Genomic DNA, 25,683 nt, shown 5'->3' on the forward strand with positions numbered 1-25,683 from the left:
TAGGGGAGCCCCACATGCATGGAGTGTGCCCCGTAAGGAGAGTCGCCCAGCCTGAAAATAGTGCAGCCTGCCCAGGAACAGTGCTGCACACAGAGAGCTGATGCAGCAAGATGATGCAACAAAAAGAGACACAGATCCCCGGTGCTGCTGACAAGAATATAAGCGGACACAGAAGAACACACAGTGAATGGACATAGAAAGCAGACAATGGGGGGGGGGGAGGGGAATAAATAAAAAATAAATCTTAGGGAAACGGACTTTGGCCCAGTGGTTAGGGCGTCCGTCTACCATATGGGAGGTCCGCGGTTCAAACCCCGGACCTCCTTGACCCATGTGGAGCTGGCCATGTGCAGTGCTGATGCGCGCAAGGAGTGCCGTGCCACGCAAGGGTGTCCCCCGCGTGGGGGAGCCCCATGCGCAAGGAGTGCGCCCGCGAGGAAAGCCGCCCAGCGTGAAAAGAAAGAGCAGCCTGCCCAGGAATGGCGCCGTCCACACTTCCCGTGCCGCTGACGACAACAGAAGCGGACAAAGAAACAAGACGCAGCAAATAGACACCAAGAACAGACAACCAGGGGAGGGGGGGAAATTAAATAAATAAATAAAATCTTTAAAAAAAAAAAAAATAAATAAATAAATCTTAAAAAAAAAGAACTATAGTGAAAGAAATGAACTGTTACCATCAAAATGGTCTTTCCTGAACTATGAGTAATAATTTTATGCTATTTTAGATACAAAACAGTGAAGATACATGCGAATTTAATTTGAAACCACACAAATTACATATGTAGGCTCAGACAGTAGCAGTGTTCATTCACTTTTATTACTAACAGCTTAATTGGAACAGCCATTCTATTCATTCCACCAGCAGGAAGAGCAGCACCAAGATCTTCCAAAATTCTTTGTGTATAAAGCATCAGTCATTGTCCAAGTCCCATTCTTTGCATGCTCTAATTTTTGTTATTTAACATAAAAGCAACAGGATTTGGAGAGTCACTATTTGCTGTATTAAAACAGTTATACAACATCTGGTACTGTCAATAAGCAAAACCCTGTGAATGGCAGCCCTTCGTCACAGCTCCAACCTTGAAGCTGCCAAGAGTTCACTGCTAATGCCAACAGTGATATTTTCACAGTAAAATAGCAGGAACTGAAAGAATCACCGTGCAATGGATATCTGAATTCTTTTATCTTCCTTTGGTCCGAGGCTTTAGTATCTTCCCCTTGTAGACTATCTCTGCTGATCATCCCCTCATCTTTGATGGAGGAAAGGCATCAGATCATTTAGTGGGTAATGGCTCTTCAGAGCATAAAGGAGTTCTGCTTGCATCCTAGCTTCTATAAGAAGCAGATTAACATGAACCTTCTCAGAGTGCTTGAACTACTGCCTCCAGAAGCTATCATACATTCTTTTGGTAACATTTTTAGGAGTGCAAACAATAGTTTTGATATAAACTTTAAAGCTACAGTCCAATAGCTGGTTAATTTCACCATAGTCCTACTCATTATATCAATTCCAAACATGCAGTGAATATAGTTCCAAATAGCACGTCTAAGTGTTGCGGTATCAACATCTTTGTGTGTTACCATTGTATTGTAAGTACGATTGTAAGCAATGTCAAATTTTTCATCAGTCAACTGCCTCACATCTGGTAAAGGCAAATTACCAAAGAATAACCATGGACTTCCCAGTAATAGTTCTAGACTAAAAATGTGGGAACAGGGAAGCGGATGTGGCTCAAGTGATAAGGCCTCTGCTTACCATATGAGAGGACCCCAGTTCGATCCCTAGAGCCTCCTGGTGAAAAAGAAGAGAAAGCGTGCCTGCGTGGCAAGCTGAGTGCTCATGTGGTGAGCCAAATGCCCACGCAGTGGCCCAAGTGCCCGCATGAGTGCCTGTTTGGTGAGCTGAGTGCCCGTGTGGTGAGCTAGTGCCCGCACAGCAAGCCAGTGCCCACAAGGTGAGCCAGTGCCTGCACAAGTGAGTCACACAGGAAGATGATGACACAACAAAAGAGAGACAAAGAGGAGAGTCAAGGTGAAGCGCAGCAGAGACCAGGAACTGAGGAGGCACAATTGACAGGGCACCTCTCTCCACATCAGAGGTCCCTCAGGATCGAATCCCAGTGAATCCCAGAGGAGAAAGACGAATGAGAAGATAAAAAGAGAAACAGATACAGAAGATCACAAAGTGAATGGACACAGACAGCAAAAACAGCGAGGGGAGAGGGGAAGGGGGAGGGGGAAAATAAAAAACAAACAAACATGGGAACATGCATCCCATGCCTAAAGAAATCCTTATAGCCATAACTAGCATCTTCACAGTGACAAGATACAGCTCTTCATCTGAAAAGAATAAACATGCTCTCTCTTTTTTCTATTTCATACTGTGAAACCATCTCTTCCTCACTCGCCTCTTCTTCGTCTGAACATTCCTGTAACTGCTTCACCTTTTCCATGAAGGCTTCGACCTCAAAGAAGGAATCATTGAAATATTTCTTGCCGAGGTGACCTGCATCTCATGCACACTGTGATTGCCATTTGTAATGTCATAGATGCAGTAGTTACTAACAGAAGGAGGTCTGAACATGTGGCCTCCATCACAATGAATTTCTGGACTGATTCCACAGCCGAATGTGAACGAGGCAAGAGAATGATAGTGTGTGAGTACAACTACCACTTGTACCATTCTGCTAGGGACCAGCTGTGCTCTTCAGCTTTTAAAAGTCCCTCAGTGTGTTCTTTGGTAATAAGACAAGTCCTCTGGGCTTAGTTCTTCTACATTTTATAGTTTTTGAGGACCATTCTCTAAGCCATCGAGCTACTTGGGGTTCCCGCCAGCATGAAGGAAATCATTTACATGGAGGTTCACTAAGTAGGAGCACTGATGTCTTGCTGTAGTCATTATTCCAATGTAGCGCTGATAATGAAGGACTAACGGCCCATCCATTTGCAGTAGATAGCGTTGAGTTTTTAAGAAACTTTTTAAGTATTGTGGATGGAAAACAATCACTAATATAATATTATCCAAATGACCCAAAGTAGCAAAAGAAGCTGCAAATAAAGAAAGCATGCATCTGTGCATCTTCACTCCCCACTTGAACAATCTCCTTTTCTGGGATGAATCTGCTTGGTCTGTGTTCTAATTCCAAGTTCCTGGATGCTCTTCAGAATAAATTCACTTTTCTTTCATACATCTTTAAAGTGACACCTGTCCGAAAGCATGAGCAGAAGAGCAAGAAGCTTATTCAACCCATCCAAAGAAACAGCATTTGAAAGCCTGGCTGATGGATGAGAAGGTGTCTCTTTTGATGAACAAAGATACTCGGTTTTCCTCAAAATGATTTGCCTGATATTTTCCAGTGCGGTCTCTCTAGTACTTGTATCTCTACTGCAAAGACCATCCCATGTCACTTCTTTCTCTCCTTCAGCCATGACAACTTGAGAGTTTTTCTTTTCCAATCTTCAGTTACCTTTCACTGTGTTCCCAAAAGCATTGCTTTTTTAAAAATGAGAAATATAGGAATGAAATTAGAAAAATCGAGTCGTCATGAAAAAAGACGTTTGAGTGACATTTAGAACCAGAACTGTCTCTAAATTCTCTTCTTTTGCCCTAAGGGGCAGTCTTCTGGTCAGAGATTGGGGGCGGGGTGCGGAGGCGGAGCTGGAAAGTTGCAGCCCTGCAGCCCAGGCTTGGCTGGACGCCGCGGGTCTCGGGGAAGGCTCTCCTCCGTCTCTCCGGGTGAGCAGCTGGCCTCACGTCGTGCCGTCAAATCCGTGCACTGTCCAAAAAGCCAGTAACAGTGAACGCCCCCCAGCCATTCGGTGGGTTTTTTGTTTATTTTTGTTTTTGTTTGCTTGCTTTTCAATCTGTGCCTTCACGCCTGCGCCGGGACGCTGGCCGAACCGCGGCCCTCGGGCCTCCGGTGCCCCCGCGGGGCTGGAGCCCGCGGCAGCCGCTGTGCGGGCGGCGGGGGCGGCGGAGAACAGCGCTCCCGGCGCCGCCAGTCCGCGCGCCCCGGACAATGCCGCGGCCGCTGGGATCCGGGGGTCCTCGCCCACCGCCCGCCCAAGTCAGAGGGGCACAGGGCGGCCGCGGGGCTCCCCGAGCGCCGGGAACGGCCGTGGAGCTGGCGCAGCCGCGGGGCCCGAGGCACAGAGCCCGCCCCCTCCTCCGCCCGCACAAACCAGGAGCTACCCCGACCCCTGCGCCCTCTCCCCTGCCCGGGGACGAGACTCGCCCAGGCTCAGCTATTGGAAAAACCCCGCCCTCCCCCAGGCTGCTCCAGACCCAAGCCCGCTGGGGGATCCAGCCGCTGGGGGCTCTCTTCGACTCTTGTGACAGCTTTTGACTTAAAGTCTGTTTTGTCTGATAGTATAGTCACTCCAACTCTCTTGGTTACTATTTGCATGGAATTTTTCTTTTCCTAGTCTTTCACTTGCAACCTTTTTGTGCCTTTGGGTCTAAAATGAGTCCCTTGTATACAGCATATAGCCGAATCATGCTTTTTTATCCATTCTGCCTCTCTGTGTTGTTTTATTTTTAAGATTTATTTTTTATTTATTTCTCTTCCCCTCCCCCCAATTGTCTGCTCTCTGTCCATTCGCTGTATGTTCTTCTGTGTCCGCTTGTATTCTTTTTTTTTAAAGATTTATTTATTTATTTATTTCTCTCCTCTACCTGCGCCCCCTTATCTGTTCTCTGTGTCTATTTGCTGCGGTCTTCTTTGTCTGCTTCTGTTGTTGTCAGGGGCTCAGGAATCTGTGTTTCTTTTTGTTGCATCATCTTGTCGTGTGAGCTCTCCATGTGGGCAGCGCGATTCCTGGGCAGGCTGCACTTTCTTTTGCGCTGGGCGGCTCTCCTTATGGGGCACACTCCCTGTGTGTGGGGCTCCCCTACACAGGGGACACACTTGCGTGACACAGCACTCCCTGTGCGCACCAGCACTGCGCATGGCATGGGCCAGCTCCACACAGGTCAAGGAGGTCCGGGGTTCCATGGTGGGCCTCCCATGTGGTAGACGGACCTCCAACCACCGGGCCAAGTCTGTTTCCTGACTCCTTCAGCTTTTATCTATCTGGAAACATCTTAAAACTCTCCCTCTTTAAAGGACAGTTTTGCTGGATATAGAATTCTTGATTGGAAAATTTTCTCTTTTAGTACTTTAAGTATGTATCACTGCCTTCTCACTGTCATAGTTTCTGATGAAAAACTGTCACTTGTATATGACGAGTTACTTTTTCAAGATGATCTCTATCTTTGGCTTTCAACATTTTGATTATGATATGTCTTCGAGTATGTCTATTTGGATTTATCCTGTTTGGAGTTTGATGAACTTCTTAGATGTGTACATTCATGTCTTTTGTCAATTTGGGAAAGTTTTCAGCTGTTTTTTTTTTTTTTTCCAGATATTCTTTCTGCCCCTTTCTCTTTCTCTTCTCCTTCTTGAATTCCTGTGATGTATGTGTTGGTATACTTCATGATTTTGCACAGGTCTCTTAGGCTCTTTGCTCACTGAATAATTTCAATTATCCTGTCTTTTAGTTTGCTAATTCTTTCTACTGCCAATTCAAATCTGCTGTTGAACCCTTCTAGTGTATTTTTAATCTCCATTATTGTGTTTTTCATCCCCAAAAGTTCCTTTGGCTCCTTTATAAAATTTCTAATTCCTCCTTTTGTTTACATATTGTCTTTTTTATTTCCTACAGTTTTATAACCATGTTTTCCTTTAGCTCATTCAACTTATTTAGGAAAATTGACTTATGTCTTTGATTAGATGTCCCAATGTCTCTACTTCCTATATTGTTTTTTCCCTTGCCCTTCCCCCCACCCTGCTGTTTTTGCTGTGTCCATTTGCTGTGTGATCTTCTGTGTCTATTTCTCTTTTTGTCTTCTCTTCTCATTTTTCTCCTCTAGGATTCTCCTGAATTCGATCCTGGGGACCTCTGATGTGGAGAGAGGTTCCCTGTCACTTGTGCTACCTCAGTTCCTGGTTTCTGTTGTGCCTTTCCTTGCCTCTCCCCTTTGTCTATCTTTTTTTTGTTGTGTCATCATCTTTACTATGTAACTCACTTGTGCAGGCACTGGCTCACCACACAGGCTCTTGGCTTGCAGCATGGACCCTTGCTTGCCACATGGGCCATTGGCTCGCTTCATGGGCACTGGCTGTCCGCACAGGAATGCCTTTACCAGGAGGCACCAGGGATAGAACCCGGGTCCTCCCATATGGTAGGCGGAAGCCCAATCACTTGAGCCACCTTCTCTTTCCCCTATATTGTTTTGTTCCTTTGAGTGGGCCATCTCTTTGTTTTATTGTATGTCTTATGAGTTTTATTGACGTCTGGGCATTTGATTATTTTGATGTGCTAACTCTGGAAGTCAGATTCTCCTTCTAACTTATAGCTTTAGAGTAGATTGGCTCTGTGTTGAGGCTCTTCTTCAAAGCTTAGCCCAGTTTATACTTCTTGCCCTGGACTTGTGCAGTAGTTTTCAGTAATTCCGCATTATGTGCAATTGTTTTCTTTCCAGGGAAGGAGTCCTCTCCCTTCTCCTCCTGAGGCCCAGTGCTGTGCTTTTTGTTTTAATTACAGTTTTTCCTCCCTGGCAGCTGTGATCAACTCAGCTCTGCTCCCTTACTCTGGTCTATCTGTCATTCCACTTTCAGTGCTGGGTCTGTTCTGTGGCTGAGTTTCCCCTTTTCCATGTAGCTTTTATACCTCCCAATAACTCCCAGCTTATGGGACCCAGACTTGTGCCTTGAGTCAGTCTTGCATGGAGGCAGTCAGTGCTGAAATATAAAGATACATGGTATTTTCATTTAGATGCACCAGAATCAGGCCCCAGGGACCTGTACTGGAATGAGTTGAGGTCACCAAACTACCACCTCAGGTCAGTCAGTTCCCAGGCACCTGCACTTGAATTTGCATAGGCCACCAAGCCACTGCCATTGGTGGCACAAACTGTTGTGTTGTGCAGATCTAAGTGTGTGGGAAGGGCCTTGACTGGTGAGTTTGTCTCATGTTTCTCCTACTGACTTTGGATTTTTCCCCCAGTTCATTGTTCAGTGAATTATTCTCTAGTCCCTGGTCTTCCAAAGTTTTGAGAAAGTTTATTCTCTCCTTTTTTCACTGTTTATAAGGGTAGAGTTCACTGACATCTTATACTGCCAGCTTTTTGACATCAGTCTATGGCATTTTGTTATTATGAATAATCCTGTCATGAGTACACTTTGCATAACCATATATTATTTTGAATTTTTCCAGTATATCTGTGGGATAGATTTTGGATGTAGGAAGACTGTATAAAATAGTAAATGTCTATATTGTTTGTTTTTTTTAAATTATCCTTTTTTTAAAAAGTTTTTAATTAAAAAATTTTTTCAATTTATTTCTCTCCCCTTCTCTGCTCCCCTCCCACCCCAGTTGTCTGCTCTCTGTGTCCATTTGCTCTGTGTTCTCTGTTCCCTTGTATTCTTGTCAATGGCACCTGGAATCTGTTTCTCTTTTTGTTACATCATCTTGCTGCGTCAGCTCTCCGAGTGTGTGGCGCCATCCCTGGGCAGGCTGCACTTTTCTCACGCGGGGAGTCTCTCCTTAAGGCGTGCACTCCTTGCATGTGGGTCTCCCTTATGTGGGGGACACCCCTGCGTGGCATGGCACTCCTTGTGCACAGCAGCACTATGCATGGGCCAGCTCATCACACAGGTCAGGAGGCCCTGGGTTTGAACCTTGGACCTCCCATATGGTAGGCGGATGCCCTATCCGTTGGGCCAAATCCACTTCCCTTTCTATATTGTTTTGCTAGATATTATCAGATTCTCTCATAGAGATTGTACTATTTTACATTCCCATTAGCAGTGTATTAAATTATCTGTTTCTCCGTGGCTTCACCAATAGAGTATGTTGTCAGGCTTTTGGATTTTTACCATCTAGTAGGTGAGAAATGGTATCTCAGGGTTGTTTTAATTTGCATCTATCATATGGGCAAATAATTATGAATTATTTGTATTGTAAGAATTTTGTTTGTAGTTGTTTGGTAACTTGGACTTTTCTTTGTCTTCTAGGATGTGGTAAAAAAAATTAATATTCCATAGCCACATTTTGCATAAATTTGCCACCTGAAAAAAAAAGTTTTTCAGAGCAATTACTGAAGGTAGTTCTTTTTTATCTATATATAGTATTTTCCCTGTTGATAGGTGATGGACTGAGAAATTTAATCTTAGTTATATAGAATTGTGTTTCTTTCTGTATGTCTTGTATGCCTTCCTTTTTGAAGCTTGATACCAAGTTATTGGGAGAATGGCAATTTGTAACTATTAAATTTTAATAGTTACTGCATTCTCTGATAGTATAACTTGACTTCTTTTTGGCTTAATGATTTTTTATCTTATACATGTTGAACACTGGGGTCAATACACTTTCACTTTGCCTACTTTTCTTTTTGGAATCATTGAAATATTTTATACTCTGATTTTTTACTTTCCTATTGCCTGATTTCTATGCTTTAAAATACGTTTTTGGAACTCCAGTTTTTAATGAAATTAGCTTCCTTATGTTACTCATGCCTTCTTTCACCCTGTAGCACTTTTAAAAATTACTTATTTTCTACATCTTACAACATAATATTTACATTCTGTTTTGTTCTTCTAATCCTCTTATTTATTTTAACCTTATACTTAAAGTTAGATTGAATTGTTGAAGAGATCAAGCTATTCTCTTGTAGAATATCCTACTTTTTGAACTTATCTGGTTGGTTCTTCATTTTGTCATTTAGCTCGTTACTCTCAGTAATAACTAAAAATATAAATTATATTTAAAGGCTTGATATTCAAATTATAGAGTCTTCAGGTATATTATATCAAAGATTTTGATGTATAATTTATCTGAAGACACATAATTTCTTGATCCCACTGTAAATGATGCTGTTTGACCACTGCTTTAGGGTGATGCCAGTGTAATCCCTCCATTATGCATTTCCATTTCCCCCTGAGAAGAGAAATGAATCTTTGCATTCTTCTTCTGGCATTTTATGAATATTCATTTCTTTTTCAACTCTTTATCTAATGGTTTTATACAAACTTAATTCTCATCTGAATCAGTAACTAATTAAGATTTGCAAATAATGCTGTTTTAATTCTATCACTCTGCCATTCTTTCTACATTTATAGCCTCAACTAGAGCTGTGATGTTACCTGTTAATATAGTTTCCATGGAAAAGGCAGGGGGAATGCTTGATTTTTTTAACTTCTAAATGTCAATTTTCAATTACTTCAAATGGTAGTATTAGTTTTAGTGCTGCCGAAACAATTTACCACAAATTTGGTGACCTAAACCAACAGAAATTAATTTTCTCACAGTTCTGGAGGCAACCAGTCTGAAATCAAGGTGTCATGGCCATGTGCTCTCTAAACGGTCTCAGAGAGGACTCCTTCCTTCCCTTTTCCAGCGTCTGGTGGCCCCAGGTGTTCCTTGGCTGTGGCAATCTAACTCCCAATCTCTGCCTCCATCTTCACATGGCTCTTCTCCCTGTGGGTCTCTGTCTTCACATGGCTGTGTTCTCCCACTCTGTGTCTGTCTCTGTGTTTTTTCTCTTCTTATTAATACACCAGTCATACTGGATTAAGGGTCCACTCTACTCCAGTGTGAACTCGTCTTATCTTAATTACATCTGCAATGACCCTATTTCTAAATAAAGTCACATTCTGAGGTACTGGTGTGTTAGTATCTTTTGGGGGAACACAATTTAAACCTTAACAGGTAGCAAATAAGTTTTTCTGGCCTTCTCTTTTTATTTTATTATTATTTTTTAAAGATTTATTTATCTCCCCTCCCCCTTTGTTTTGTGCTTGTTGTCTGCTTTCTGTGTTCATTCGCTGTGTGTTCTTCTGTGTCTGCTTGTCTTCTCTTTAGGTGGCATCAGGAACTGATCCTGGGACCTTCTGGAGTGGGAGAGAGGCACTCAGTCTTTTGCACCACCTCAGCATCCTGGTCTGCTGTGTTTCTTGTTGTCTCTCCTCTGTGTCTCTTTTTGTTGTGTTATCTTGCTGCACCAGCTTTCTGAGTGGTCTGGCACTCTGCATGGGCCAGCACTCAGTGCGGGCCAGCTCTCCACTTGGGCCAGCTCGCCACACAGGCCAGCTTTGCCTTCACCAGGAGGCCCTGGGAATAGAACCCTGGACCTCCCATATGGTAGACGGGAGCCCAAGCTCTTGAGCCACATCTGCTTCCTTTTTTAAAGTATCATCATAGATTTATTGATTTTCATTGGTTCAGTATTTTCAGTCTACAGTCTTTATTATTGTTTATTTTCTTTTTGATGCCAACATTGGACCAGCCATAGCTCCTTCAATTGATTTGAATTCTTTTGACATAACCCTTTAATCTTTAAAAATTATCCTTGTTTTCTGACATGAGATATTTCAGGATTGTATTTTCCCTATCCTAGATCATGAGTCAGTCATTTATTGGAAGAGCCTTGCTTTTCTTAAGTGAAAAATGTTATTTAGAGACCATCTCCAGGTCACACTGGTGCTCATTGTTTTGATCTTTTTGGGGAATTAGGCTTTTAATAGTATTATCTATTCTTTTTTTTTTTTTTTTCAGAAGGTACCAAGGATTGAACCCAGGATCTTGTACAAGGGAAGCAGGCGCTCAACCACTGAGCTACATCCATTCCCCAATGACAGTTGGTTTTTTTATTGTTCATTAGTTTTGTTTTTAGGAGGTACTGAGATTGAACCCAAGACCTCATACATGGGAAGCAGGCATTCAACCATTGAGCTACATTGGTCCCCAGTTTTCTCTATTCTATGAAAAAATTTCTGTTTAGTCTTTTTTACTCTTCTCAGGTCAGTTTTGACTAATTATATACTTCAAAAATTAGTCAGCATAATGTTCCTGTATAATACCTTTTCTGTTGGTGTTTTCCTTTTGTCATTTTTATTTTTTTCTGTTTTTTTCCCCCAGAAAACTGTATTTTGATTTAAGTGTTAATTCTCCTTTGTTTCTTATCTTGTTACTTTTGCTTTTAGACTTTTATTTATTTATTTCTCTCCCCTTCCCCCCTTCCCCAGGTTGTCTGCTCTGTGTGTCTGTTTACTGTGTGTTCTTTTGTGTCCACTTGCATTCTTGTCAGCTAGTAATTGACTTTCAGTCAGCAGCACCGGGAATCTGTTTCTCTTTTTGTTGGGTCATTTTGCTACACCAGCTCTCCATGTGTGCAGCGGCACTCCTGGGCAGGGTATGCTTTTTTCGTGCAAGGTGACTCTCCTTATGGGGTGCACTCCTTGTGCGTGAGGCTCCCCTACACGGGTGACACCCCTGTGTGACATGGCACTCCTTGTACTCATCAGCACTGCGCATGGGCCAGCTCCACACGGGTCAAGGAGGCCCGGGGTTTGAACCCTGGACCTCCCATATTGTAGGTGGGCACTCTGTCAGTTGAGCCAAATCTGCTTTCCTGCTTTTAGTCTTTTTAAATGCCTTCCTTTTGCTTTTCTTCTGTTTCTTTTTATAAACATTTTGAGCAGGCTATTTACTTCAGTTATTTATGTGCATTTATTCTTTTATTTTATTTTATTTTATTTTATTTTTTAAAAAGATTTATTTATTTATTTAATTTCCCCCCCTCCCCTGGTTGTCTGTTCTTGGTGTCTATTTGCTGCGTCTTGTTTCTTTGTCCGCTTCTGTTGTCGTCAGCGGCACGGGAAGTGTGGGCGGCGCCATTCCTGGGCAGGCTGCTCTTTCTTTTCACGCTGGGCGGCTCTCCTCACGGGCGCACTCCTTGCGCGTGGGGCTCCCCCACGCGGGGGACACCCTTGCGTGGCAAGGCACTCCTTGCGCGCATCAGCGCTGCGCAGCTCCACACGGGTCAAGGAGGCTCGGGGTTTGAACCGCGGACCTCCCATATGGTAGACGGACGCCCTAACCACTGGGCCAAAGTCCGTTTCCCAATTTATTCTTTTATTAGCATGAGCTTTAAGTCTAGGATAGTTTCTCTGAGCACTATATTTTTATGTCTTAGATTCTGGTATGCATATATTTTCATTATTGTGGTTGCCTAGAAATTCTGCATTTTAACTTTATTTCCCCATTGACCTAAGAGTAAATAATGTTTTTGTTTCTAGGTGCAGGGGCTTTTGGTGTTTAGTTTTGTCATCAATTTCTTGTTGATTGCATTAGATGGCAAATATTATGTTATTTCATCTTTTTTACAGCACCATTCCTTAGTCACAGAAAAATTCTTATCTGTACCTTGTGCACAAGTTATGTATCACTTTATTTTTTTAATACTTTTTGAGGACTTCTTAGCATTATCGTCATTTTCTTTTTTTGTCTTTGTTTTTTTTTGTTTTTTGTTTTTGTTTTTTTAAAGATTTATTTATTTATTTAATTTCCCCCCCCTCCCCTGGTTGTCTGTTCTTGGTGTCTATTTGCTGCGTCTTGTTTCTTTGTCCGCTTCTGTTGTCGTCAGCGGCTCGGGAAGTGTGGGCGGCGCCATTCCTCGGCAGGCTGCTCTTTCTTTTCACGCTGGGCGGCTCTCCTCACGGGCGCACTCCTTGCGCGTGGGGCTCCCCCACGCGGGGGACACCCTTGCGTGGCACGGCACTCCTTGCGCGCATCAGCACTGCGCATGGCCAGCTCCACACGGGTCAAGGAGGCCCGGGGTTTGAACCGCGGAACTCCCATATGGTAGACGGACGCCCTAACCACTGGGCCAAAGTCCGTTTCCCTGTCTTTGTTTTTTTAACGTTACATTAAAAAAATATGAGGTCCCCATATACCCTCCACTCCCGTCATCCCACTCTTCCCCCCATAACAACAACCTCCTCCATCATCATGAGACATTCATTGCTCTTGGTGAATACATCTCTGAGCACTGCTGCTCCTCATGGTCAGTGGTCCACACCATAGCCCACACTCTCCCACGGTCCACCCAGTGGGCCATGGGAGGACATATAATGTCCAGTAACTGTCCCTGCAGCACCAACCAGGACAACTCCAACCCCCAAAAATGCCCCCACATCACATTTCTTCCTCCCACTCCCTACCCCCAGCAGCCACCATGGCCACTTTCTCCACACCAATGCCACATTTTCTTCGATTACTACTAATCACAATAGTTCATGAATAGAATATCAGTAAGTCCACTCTAATCCATACTCTATTCCTCCATCGTGTGGGCCTTAGAACGGTTGTGGGGAAACGGACTTGGCCCGTTGGTTAGGGCATCTGTCTACCACATGGGAGGTCCATGGTTCAAACCCCAGGCCTTCTTGACCCATGTGGAGTTGGCCCATGCGCAGTGCTGATGCGTGCAAGGAGTGCTGTGCAACGCAGTGGTGTCCCCTGTGTAGGGGAGCCCCACGTGCAAGGAGTGCACCCCGTAAGGAGAGCCGCCCAGCACGAAAGAAAGTGCAGCCTGCCCAGGAATTGTGCCGTACACATGGATACCTGACACAACAAGATGACGCAACATGGGAAACGGACTTTGGCCCAGTGGTTAGGGCATCCGTCTACCATATGGGAGTTCCGCGGTTCAAACCCCGGGCCTCCTTGACCCGTGTGGAGCTGGCCATGCGCAGTGCTGATGCGCGCAAGGAGTGCCGTGCCACGCAAGGGTGTCCCCCGCGTGGGGGAGCCCCACGCGCAAGGAGTGCGCCCGTGAGGAAAGCCACCCAGCGTGAAAAGAAAGTGCAGCCTGCCCAGGAATGGCACCGCCCACACTTCCCGTGCCGCTGACGACAACAGAAGTGGACAAAGAAACAAAAAAGCGGACAAAGAAACAAGACGCAGCAAATAGACACCAAGAACAGACAACCAGGGGAGGGGGGGCGGAATTAAATAAATAAATAAATCTAAAAAAAAAAAAAAAAAAGATGACGCAACAAAAAGAAACACAGATTCCTGTGCCGGTGACAACAGAAGCGGAAAAAGAAGACACAGCAAATAGACACAGAGAACAGACAACGGGGGCGGGTGGGGGGAAGAGGAGAGAAATAAATAAATAATTCTTTAAAAAAAAAATAAGAATGGTTGTGTCCACTCCACATCTATATCAAGAGGGGACTTAGATTCCACATGGATGCTGATGCAATTCTCCTGCTTTCAGTTGTAGGCACTCTTGGCTCCCTGGTGTGGTGGTTGACCTTCTTCACCTCCATATTAGCTGAGCAGGGTAAGTCCAATAAACCAGAGTGTAGGAGTTGCAAGTCTGTTGAGGCTCAGGGTCTGGCTATCACATGGTTAGTCCAGAGAGTCAGGTCCCCTGGGTATACATTAAACCCCAGCACCAACTACAGTTCTGGTAGAAGTAATAGGAGAGGATTGTGGACAAAGATCACATCTGAGTCCAGCTCCATCACACAGAAACACAAACTCCAAAGTAGGGCCAACTGATATGGATGTATCACTTTAGATTTTTCTCAGATTCATCTGTATTCTCCAGCTACCATCCAACATGTCTGTTCTACTCTGATCCCCCTCACCCCAAGATTCATTCTTGTTATTATTCAGTTATCCTACTTTCCCTTACAGCTCCAGGTCTCTTTGTTCAAAATGTCATAAACTATTTCATAGGATATACTACTGTAATACCTGAATAATCATTGAGATACCTTACTGATAAGTATGCCACTGGCCAGCTTTGACTATGAATAAATGGATTGGAGTACCTGAAAAGAAGTTGTTGCTTGAAGAAAAATAAAATCCTCTTTGGATGGATGTGTACTACTAAAACTGAATCTGAAGTTAAACATCCTAATGCTTTAGTTGACATAGGGGACAAAGAAATGCAACCATGTTGTGTACAGGAGAGAATTGTTACCCGTGGTGGAGATATACCTGTTAAGGGTAAAGAGAATAGAAGAATGTAATCACCTTTTCTACTTGTGCATTAAATTAAACTAGTTTGCATCAACTTCATTTCCATAGGGAAAATATGAGAGATTTTAGGCAAAATGAGCCATATATAGAAACCATTGTATAATTGTGGTAAACAGTATTTTGATAAGCATTATATTACCTTATCTTTGGAATATTTACTTTTGTTCTCATTTAAATTTTCTTTCCTAAATCCAGTGGCTAACTTATTTTACAAATAATTATTTAACACCTGGTATCCTTGGGTCCTGTTGCTTAGTGGTGGATAAAGTGGAATTATATCTGCCGATGGTGAATGGGGGATGTGAATTTGGCTCAACTGATAGAGCGTCTGCCTACCACATGGGAGGTCCAGGGTTCAAACCCAGGGCCTCCTGACCCATGTGGTGAATTGGCCCATGCACAGTGCTGAAGTACACAAGGAGTGCTGTGCCAAACAGGGGTGTCCCCCATGTAGGGGAGCCCCACGTGCAAGGAATGCACCCTGCAAGGAGAGCCGCCCAGCATGAAGAAAGAACAGCCTGCCCAGGAGTGGCACCACACACACGGAGAGCTGATGCAGCAAGATGATGCAAAAAAAGAGACACAGATTCCTGGTGCTGCTGCCAAGAATAGAAGTGGACACAGAAGAACACACAGTGAATGGACACAAAGAGCAGACAACTGGGGGTTAGGGGAAGAGAGAGAAATAAAAATTTTTAAAAATAAATCTTTTAAAAAAAAGTGAATGGAAATAAATGGATTAGCAAATGAGAAAAGTAATGAATATATAATTGGAAACAGTGAAATGAGATCAAAGCACACTATTAAAATAGAGAATAATGGACACTAACTTAAGGAGGTTCAGATTGGATAACCTCTCTAAAGAAATGACTTATTCTGAGGCCTGAAGAATGAGAAGGAGACATTTCCTGTAAAGAGCTCATTCCAGAGGATTCATGGAGAATCTGATTTTATGAGAAGTTCCAAGAGATGGGAAATGTCATTATTTAGGGGCCAAAAGGAAGTTGTATGGTAAGGGGCAGTGGCTCCATTTTTTTAAAGTGATTGTATTTTAAGTGTAATGAGAAATCACTGGAAAAACTCTGTAATTAGAGATTGTCAAATATTGATCTGCCTCAGATATGTCTGGTAGAGTGGTTAAAAGTGTAGATGCCAAATACTTATCCCTAAAGATTCTGGGTTCACTTGGACTGGGTTGGTGCCTGATCATCAGTACTTGCAACAAGCTCCCCAGGTGATTCTAATTGAACACCTAAATTTTGGAACCAATGACTCAGTTTATCTGCTTTGTCACAAATCTTACCACCTACACCTCCATTATTCTCTAAACTCTCTTTGCTTTTTCTCTTCAAATTGCATAAGAACATTCTTGACATTAGTTTCTAATATGCATTATTATCTGTTTGTCACTTATCTCCACTGGTGTTTTTACCTAGTTCAGGAAAAGAACATTTTTGTTTTCTTGTTTTGTTTTGTTTTCAGGTTTGGAGACCAGGTATGACATAAAGACATTATCTTCAGAAATAATCATGAAAGATAATAGTAATTAAAAAAGAAGATAAAGGAAAGAAGTGTGATGCTTGATCTTGAGGGTTCCATTTTCCAAAATACCTGGCAGAGAAAAGTTAAGATTGGGAAACAGAAAGAATCTCAGGAAGAATATTTCAATCATATGAAGATCATCTATGAGAATATATTCACTCACAGCAAAGATACATCTCTTACCCTATGTCATACAATTCCTAGTAGAGAAAACATTTATGAATGTAAGAAATGTGGGAAGACCTTTAGCTATGGTTCAAATATGATCAAACATGAGAGAATTCACATTGGTGAGAAACCTTATACAGGTAAGGAATATGGGAAGTTCTTTAGACTGTCTGAACAACTTGCTCAACATCTGAAAATTCATGATGGACTGACATCTTTTAAATGTCTAGAATGTGGGAGGGCTTTTAGTTTTGGAAGAGACCTTAGAGTACAACAAAATATTCATAATGGTGAAAAACCCTATGTATGTAAGGAATGTGTGAAGACTTTCAGTTTTGGCAAGTATGTGAGGGAATACCAGAAAATTCATACTGGTGAAAATCCCTATGAATGTAAGGAATGTGGGAAAGCCTTTAGAATACATCAACAACTTACCTGAAACCTAAAAATTCATAGTGGTGTGAAACCCTATATATGTAAAGAATGTGGGGAAATCCTTTAGTTTTGGTGAAGACCTTAAAGCACACTAGAATATTCATTCTGGTGAAGAACCCTATGAATGTCAGGACTGTGGGAAGAACTTTAGTTTTTCCAGGTACTTTAGAGTACACCAGAAAATTCATACAGGTGAAAAACCCTATGAATGTAAGGAATGTGAAAAGTCCTTTAGATTGCTGAACAAATTAATCAACATAAAATTCATACTAGTGAGAAATCTTGTGAATGTAAGGAATGTGGGAAAGCCTTTATACAGCATGCACACGTTATTGTATACCAGAAAATTCATACTGGTGAGAAACCCTATGAATGTAAGGAATGTGGGAAGGCCTTTAGACAAAATTCAACACTTAACCAACATCAGAGAATGCACAACAAAGAGAAACCCAATGAATGTAAGGAATGTGGGAAAGCCTTTAGAAGGTGTTCAACACTTAAATGATCATCAGAGAATGCATACTAAAGAGAGACTATGAATGTAAGGAATGTGGGAAGGCTTATAGATGGAGTTCAACAATTAAAATCAACATCAAGAAATACACACTAATGGAAGCAGATTTGGCTCAATGGATAGAGCATTCACCTACCACATGGGAGGTCCAGGGTTCAAACCCAGGGCCTCCTGACCCGTGTGGTAAGCTGGCCCACATGCAGTGCTGATGCGTACAAGGAGTGCTGTGCCATGCAGGGGTGTCCCTCGCGAAAGGGATCTGACTCACGAGGAGTGTGCCCCGTAAGGAGAGTTGCCCCACATGAAAAAATTGCAGCCTGCCCAGGAGTGATGCCGCACACATGGAGAGCTGATGCAGCAAGATGATGCAACAAAGAGACACAGATTCCCGGTGCTGCTGACAAAAATACAAGTGGATACAGAAGAACACACAGCAAATGGACACAGAGAGCAGACAACTGGGGGGACAGGGGAAGGGGAAATAAATAAATAAATAATAAATCTTTTATAAAAAATACGCACTAAGGAGAAATTCTGTGAATTTAAGGAACATGGAAAAGCCTTTGAGGTTCATTATTCAATCCTTATAGATCATCAGAGAACCCATAAATGGCGAGAAACCAATCTTATGAATATGAGGAATGATGTGGAAAGACATTAGAGTTCAACATTTAATCAACATCAGTGAATGTATATGAAGGAGAAGCCCTATGAATGTAAAGGATGTGGGAATGCCTTTAGATTTTGTTCACATCTTATTGAACATCTGAGAATTCATAAAAGTGAAAAATCCTAATGTTGTGGCAGCGGAGAAACATTGGTGATCGTGGTATTGAAGACCAGGATGCAGAAATTCTCTGAGCAGAAAGATTTATTAACAGCCAGCTGGGCCCAGGGACTTATGTCCAAAGACTGAATGCCCGGCAGGATTTTTAGGTCCTTTTTATGCAGAGAACTTAGGGGCAGGGGTTCAAGTGGTGCCTTTGGTACGAAAAGAACTTTCTTCATTAGAATAGGTTTCAGTTTCTTGGGACCCAGGGGCCTTCAGGAGATTAGGTAAGCTTGGACACACACACACACACACACACAGCCCACACAGCCCATATCATCCACCCCTTTGATGCCTGCTTGTTAAGCTTTGGCATCACTAGTTTTGGAGTCATGAGGAGGGTGGCTGTCTGCGTTTTTACCGCATCATTTATTAAGGCACGTGCCTAGTATGGGAAGAGTTCCAGCGGCTCACTGCTTTGACTGCTTAAGTCCTTGGAGAATGTTCAGGGCTTTTCCTGGCTTCAGGAGGAAGTCTTTCTCTGAGCCACAGAATCTTGGGGAGGGTTTTCCAGCAGTTATTTTGGGGGTTATTGATGTTCACGTGAACTCTTTGCCAGGTTTCAGATCCATCTATTGATTTTCTGTCTTACTAGCCTGCTTTGTTGTTTATTTGTTTCAGAGAGTTTACACTTTTAATCTTAAAGAGGTGTTGAAGGGAGATGATCTTTTTCTTCAGTAGCTACTTCCTGCTGGTCAGGGGCAGTAGGTGCTACCTGACAAGGTGTAAAACTTCTCTTGCTATTTTATCTCATTTGGAGGAAGATGAATTTGGCATCCTGGGTGAAGCTGGATCCAATTTTTATATGGTTAACAAGATGTTGATTCTGGATGAAATAAAACTTAATTAGGGAAAACGGACTTGGCCCAACGGATAGGGCATCCACCTACCACGTGGGAGGTCTGTAGATCAAACCCCGGGCCTCCTTGACCCGTGTGCAGCTGGCCAATGCGCAGTGCTGATGTGTGCAAGGAGTGCCCTGCCACGCAGGGGTGTCCCCCACATAGGGGAGCCCCACACACAAGGAGTGCACCCCGTAAGGAGAGCTGACCAGCATGAAAGAAAGTGCAGCCTGCCCAAGAATGGCACTGCCCACACGGATAGCTGACACAACAAGATTATGCAACAAAAAGAACACAGATTCCCGGTGCCACTGATAAATCAGGATAGAAGTGGTCACAGAAGAATACACAGCAAATGGACACAGAGACAGACAACTTGGTAGGGGGGAAGGGGAGAGAAATAAATTTTTAAAAAATCTTTTTTAAAAATTTAAAAAAACCTTAATTAGAATTTTGAGAAAAATGATTTCATTAAGAGGACATTGGACCACAGAAATAGAAAAGGCTGGGTACTTATAAAGGTACTTTTTTTGGGGGGAAGCGGACTTGGCCCAATGGATAGGGCATCTGCCTACCACATGGGAGGTCCGCGGTTCAAACCCCGGGCCTCCTTGACCTGTGTGGAGCTGGCCCATGCGCAGTGCTGATGTGTACAAGGAGTGCCGTGCCATGCAGGGGTGTCCTCCATGTAGGGGAGCCCCACGCGCAAGGAGTGCACCCTGTAAGGAGAGCCACCGAGTGCAAAAGAAAGTGCAGCCTACCTAAGAATGGCACCACACACACGGAGAGCTGACACAACAAGATGATGCAACAAAAAGAAAGTTTTCTGGTGCCGCTGATAAGGATAGAAGTGGTTACAGAAGAACACACAGCGAATGGACACAGAGAGCAGACAACTTGGTGTGGGGGGGAAGGGGAGAAAAATAAATAAAAAATAAAAATCTTTAAAAAATAAATAAGGTACATTTTTTCCAAAGCTGATGGGAAGAATTTTTCTTGAGTTATTTTATGCTGTTGGTTAACTCTAGAAATTTTAATAGACAATGGAGTTAGGTATAATTTGCCAAGCATTTTTAATTTTCAGTTAAGCTACAGATTAAAACAGATAAGGTTTTTTAAAGGGATGTTTGGTTTGTTTTCCCTTCAGTGATAGGCATTTGGGCTAGAGTTAGAAGGAACAGCTGACTTTGACATAGACACTACTTAGTGTTTTTTTCTGAAGAAGTATTTCAGGCCATTCAGTGACTGTCGTTCATACATTTCGTCAGGTGCTTCTGGTGAACTGGCACTTTCTTTGGCAGCTGGCTTCACTCAGGATTAGTGCACCAAGCTGGACATTCTTTTAACTTTAATAGCTGTGGGTGTGATCAGAACTACAGAGTAAAGTTCTTTACATTTTTGGCTTTAATTGAGTAATTCCTGGTAATTGAGCCTGGTGTTAATTAACTGGCTACCTGTAAGCCACTGGTGACCCTGGCCTCAAGCACATCTTTCACCTGGTGTGGAATGAAGATTGTGAGAAGTTGCCCCAGGTTAATTTGGTGTTTAAAAATTTTTTTTTTAATTAAAAGGGCTGTTGGCTTCACTGCTTTCAGGCAAGATGGCTATTCCTTTATTTTACAGACATGTTCATTAACTTCAGAAAATGAAGTTTATCAGGATTTTTTAACATGTTCAATTTTTTTGCATATTATTTAATAGAAATATTACTATAATCATCAGACATAGGATATAGGTACAGTGCTTAATACTAATTAATGTAGTACTCAATGCATGAGTTTTTCTTTGAGCTGTAATTAATAGATTTAAGTTTCATGTTTGCAATACTTTACATGTTATCTCTCCATGGGAGCAGGCCATAATGCCAATTGTGTTTAAGTTCCACTTACAGTACTCTGGTGATCATTGCTCCACTTGGTATGTTTCTTACACAGTGAGCAAGCTGCAGTACCATTGAACCTAGAGAGAGAGACTAAGAAAGTAGTTTCCAGTATTCCACCCGCCTGGTGCATAGTGCTACTTGGCACTATGAAACAGAGCCAGTCTGGAGGCAATATCCATTGTACATTTGGCTGTACTGAGCCACCATTGGCTACTGCAGGAGTTTGAAACTGCAGTGTAGTTTCCATCCACTTCAGGAGCACAACCAGAGATGTAGTAGATATTTTTATTGTTTTAGGGATCAGCGACCAACTTAGCCAATAACTCATAAGGAGAGGCAACCTGCAGTGTATTGAAGGCCTGGTTTGAATGCACAAGAGAGTTTGACAGTGCTGAAGTTTATTTTTTGAATTTTATATACCTTTTAAACATTTTCAATGCAATGTCTACCAGATTAAATGAACTTAATTTTTTTGAATTTCTTACTTTTACACTTTTACTATGAAGACATTAATTAGCAGGTATTCTTAGTTAAGCAGTAGAGAAAAAACTTTTTTTTTTCATTTTTAAAATGAAAACTGAAGATTCCCAATGGAATTAGAGTAACTCTTTATTACTAACACTTGGATATGCACATTGAAGTGACTTCCAGACAGGTTTCCCTGCTGTGAAGTTTTTGCCATTAATATTAATTTAGGTTTTTAGTTAATAATGGCTTTTTAGAACTGGCCATTTAAAAGTTTCAGTTTTAGACTGCTTAATTTACCTTAGATTATAATTAGCAACCAATGGAATTTACTTTATGCATTTAAGAGAGAGCAGATCTACATTTTTCTTTAGCTTAATTTCATTAAACATGAGCTTACAAGGACAAACTTATTCTTAATTCCTTCTGCTTAGAAGACTTTTAATCTGTTACACCTAGCCCTGTCCCCTCAAAGCTCATATAAAAAGAAGGTCCTGGGGGGGCTGGGTAGGTTAAAGAGCTTAGGAAAGTCTTTTTCCTTTCTTAATAGTTGCTATATTTAGACTTTTATATGACTTTTCTGTCTTTTTAGCTTAATTTGAGTTCTAGGAATATTCATCACATATAAAACTGCATATTTAATTTTTAACAATTTGAACAGAGCTCTTTTAAGAATTATTTGTTAATTTTATATTATCATCCCTACGTATGAAGATAAACACTGAGCAAAGAGGCAGACATGAATAGTTTGACATGGAAAAACAACTTAGTTACTTAAAACTTTCTTTTTTAACAAAACAAGTTCAACTGTAAACCCACATTTGTAAGATTTCCTTGAGGGCTTTTCTTTGTGGGCTTCCTCAGACTAGGGATTTGCAGTTTCCCCCCTTTGTGGCTTTATATAAAGGGAGGTAGAACGGTTTGCTGAGGTCCAGAAGCTAAGGCTTGGTGAGTCTATGAGGGCTCACTTGAGAGTAATGAAGGCTTTTTTGATTTGCATTATGTCCATGCAGTTTTTTAAAAAAGATTTATTTATTTATTTATTTCTCTCCCTCCCCCATTGTCTGTTCTCTGTGTCTATTCGCCGTATGTTCTTCTTTGTCTACTTCTGTTGTTGTCAGCAGCACGGGAATCTGTGTTTCTTTTTGTTGCGTCATCTTGTTGTGTAAGCTCTCTGTGTGTGCGGTGCCATTCTTGGGTAGGCTGCACTTTCTTTCACGCTGGACAGCTCTCCTTACGGAGCACATTCCTTGCGCATGGGGCTCCCCTACGTGGGGACACCCCTGCGTGGGACGGCACTCCTTGTGTGCATCAGCATTGCACATGGGCCAGCTGCACATGGGTCAAGGAGGCCCAGGGTTTGGACTATGGACCTCTCATGTGGTAGACGGATGCCCTAACCACTGGGCCAAGTTTGCTTCCCTGTCCATGCAGTTTTGCACAAGAATTTTGTTTTTTTAATTAATGGCTTATAACCAAAATGTCCCCAGTGCTTTAATATGATTTTCCTTTGCTTCAGAACTTTATATTTTATTTTAACTTTAGCAGACTTTGGATGAGCAAGACTATAAGTATATTCACTGAGGCTAGTAAAGCCTCAGGAGAACTGGTTTCTCTTATGAATTGCTAGGAACCTTGACACTCAGGGCAGGAGGTTTCCTTTACTTCCCAGTCCTTGGAGATAACAGGACTCCAGTGGCTGCTGGACTGGAAGAGTGGATGTCCAACCTTGAAGGTCAAGAATTCTACCAGGTAGTAATTTAGTTCACATTTGGATCCATGAGAGAAAGCAGGGTTATTAATACCAGTAGGACAGGAGACAGGGATGTCTCAAATTTGCTTTTCCTGAGCCATAGTGGCAGAAGTTGTCAAGAAAAAACTGTAAACAGGCAAGGGGTGAGGCTAGACCTGCAGTAACTATAATCAAAGGCAAACGCAGTTTATAATTACCATTACAATAGTTGAAGTTTAAGGGCTAGGTGCAGCTAGTTACAAAATAACCATAATTAAAGGTAAGTTTAAGTTATAATTACCATTACTATAGCAAGCATAAGATAGATTTGAAGTAGCCATAAACAAAGGTAAATTAGTTTAAGATTACTGTTATAATAGCTGAAATCTAGGCTATATCTACTCCATTGTAATAATTTCAGTTATTATTCTTCTGTTGTTTTATATATAAAGGCATTTATGTAATGATCTTAACTCTTAGTTTCCAGAAAGTTTTCACTTGAAATCAATTTGGGCACTTTTATTTATTAACTAAGCAATTAAAACAATTTTATTAGTAACAACTTTGTGAAGTTTCTGTTTTTTCAGCAATTAAATAAATTTCACTTGTGATTTATGTGTTAAACTCACTAGCAAGACAGTATTGACATTTGAAAATTTATTTTTAGGTTACATTTTACTGTTATTCAATTTTTAACAGGTGAACTCCAAACTTGATTTTCTATGCAGATTTTAAAGTAGAACACAGAGTTAAGCACAGATTAAAACCAAAGATAAAATTCTATACTTTTAGCATTTCTAGGAACTCTTAGATTTTAATTGATGGCCTATGAGCTCTTTTTATCTTGATCACTACTCACACTTTTTATAGGCACAACTGAGTTTAAATTAATGAAACTTTGAGATTTATTTTCTCACTTTTTTAAGGAGACACAACATGGGGTTTCTGGGCCTCAGATTTATTTATTCTTTTTTTAATGCTTGTTTAACTGGAATTCAGGGTTTTATACAGAGGCTGCTTTGTGGCCATGTGGACCAGCAGTAGGCAGAATTTTATGATTCATGAGAAGTTACTCTTATCGGGAGTTTGCTGGTATGCCAGAAGCCATGCATGTTATTTTAGAAAGAATGAAGAAGCACCTTTTTAGTTGACTGATCTGGCATCCCAGAGTCTTAGTCTGACTAAACTTAATCATTTTACATAATTTAATATTACCATTCAGAGGTATGAAAATATATATACTAACACTGAACAAATGGAGAAACACAAAAGAGTTACAGCACACAGACAGAAACATAAAGTTCATTAATTTGACTCATAATTTTTACTCATAATTTTTACTCCTTTGATATGGTTGTTTCTAAGCTTTCCATCATTTCACATTTTTTATTTTTATTGCTCTTAAGATTTTTGAATGGAGCTAAGGGGACTCACACAGCATTAATTCACAACCTTTTGGCTCCTTTGATCTACAGGAAGTAAAGGTTTTTATCTCTCTTTACTCCCATTTCAGGTGATCTCTTTGTTCAACCTTTGGGGAAGTGGGGGGAGGGGGTTTGTCTTTCTTTAATGCATATCAGGGGGAACTGAGTTACAGCTTGTTAATTATTACAAACTTAGTGAGGGGGAACTTCTAACAGGGCTCTTAGCCTACCCTTGCTGTCTACAAAACAAGCTCAATTGCAATCCAGCATTAAAATTTAAAGACCTATTTCTGGCCAAACTTCTCCATTGCTCAATTCATATTCACACCAAGATTTATCACAAAAACCAATCCATTTTTCTGTAATCAAGATCTTCCAAATTTAGACCAATTCTTCAGGATGCATCTCAGTGGGAAACACTGGGATACTGACAAGGAAGTGGGACTTTAACCCACAAAATCTTTCTCACCACTGCCAAATCTTCACTACTTTAGTGAAGGTAAACCAAATGCTAGCTTGCAATTAGCCAAAACCAAACAACAGGGTTTTTTTAATTAAAAAAATTTTTTGGCATCTCACACATTCTTCTCAATCATACACACACAACCACCCTCCTTTTTTCTTTTTCAGACCTAGAGAAAATGGCTTCCCCCCAAACTTCCTGGAAGTACTAGGGTCCTCTTGGGAGTTGATCAGGCTCCCCTTCTAACATTTACGGTTAGGTGTTTCCTACACTATGCTCCTGGGGGACTTATCCAGTGTGTGGGGCTTTTGTTTCATTCTCAGGGTCTCTTTGGTGCCTCTGGTTTCTTCCAGGAGAGCTCTGGCAGAGTCCACAACCTCTTTCTCGACTAAAGGGGTCCAGGGGTGCCCTGGGCTGGGGTTTGCCTGGGCACTCCTGGCTTTCTTGGAGGTGTCTGAGAGGGGCAACCAAATGTTGCCGTCTCTGGCCTTCACAGTGATCCCAGAT

The 25,683-nt window shown here is 41.8% G+C and overlaps 1 long non-coding RNA gene and 1 pseudogene across 1 annotated transcript in view; one reads left to right on the forward strand and one right to left on the reverse strand.

Annotated features, from left to right (window-relative positions):
• Positions 1–2,339: 2,339 nt before the first annotated feature.
• LOC131274160 (sestrin-1-like) lies at positions 2,340–3,082 on the reverse strand (annotated as a pseudogene).
• A 610-nt stretch (positions 3,083–3,692) lies between these two features.
• LOC131274204 (uncharacterized) overlaps positions 3,693–25,683 on the forward strand; it is a 78,755-nt gene continuing 56,764 nt past the window's right edge. Inside the window, exon 1 of the long non-coding RNA XR_009181399.2 lies at positions 3,693–3,822. This is a non-coding gene — a long non-coding RNA (uncharacterized lncRNA). The remainder of the gene's footprint in view (positions 3,823–25,683) is intronic.

This window comes from Dasypus novemcinctus, chromosome 18, assembly GCF_030445035.2.
Source record: "Dasypus novemcinctus isolate mDasNov1 chromosome 18, mDasNov1.1.hap2, whole genome shotgun sequence".
NCBI lineage: Eukaryota > Metazoa > Chordata > Mammalia > Cingulata > Dasypodidae > Dasypus > Dasypus novemcinctus.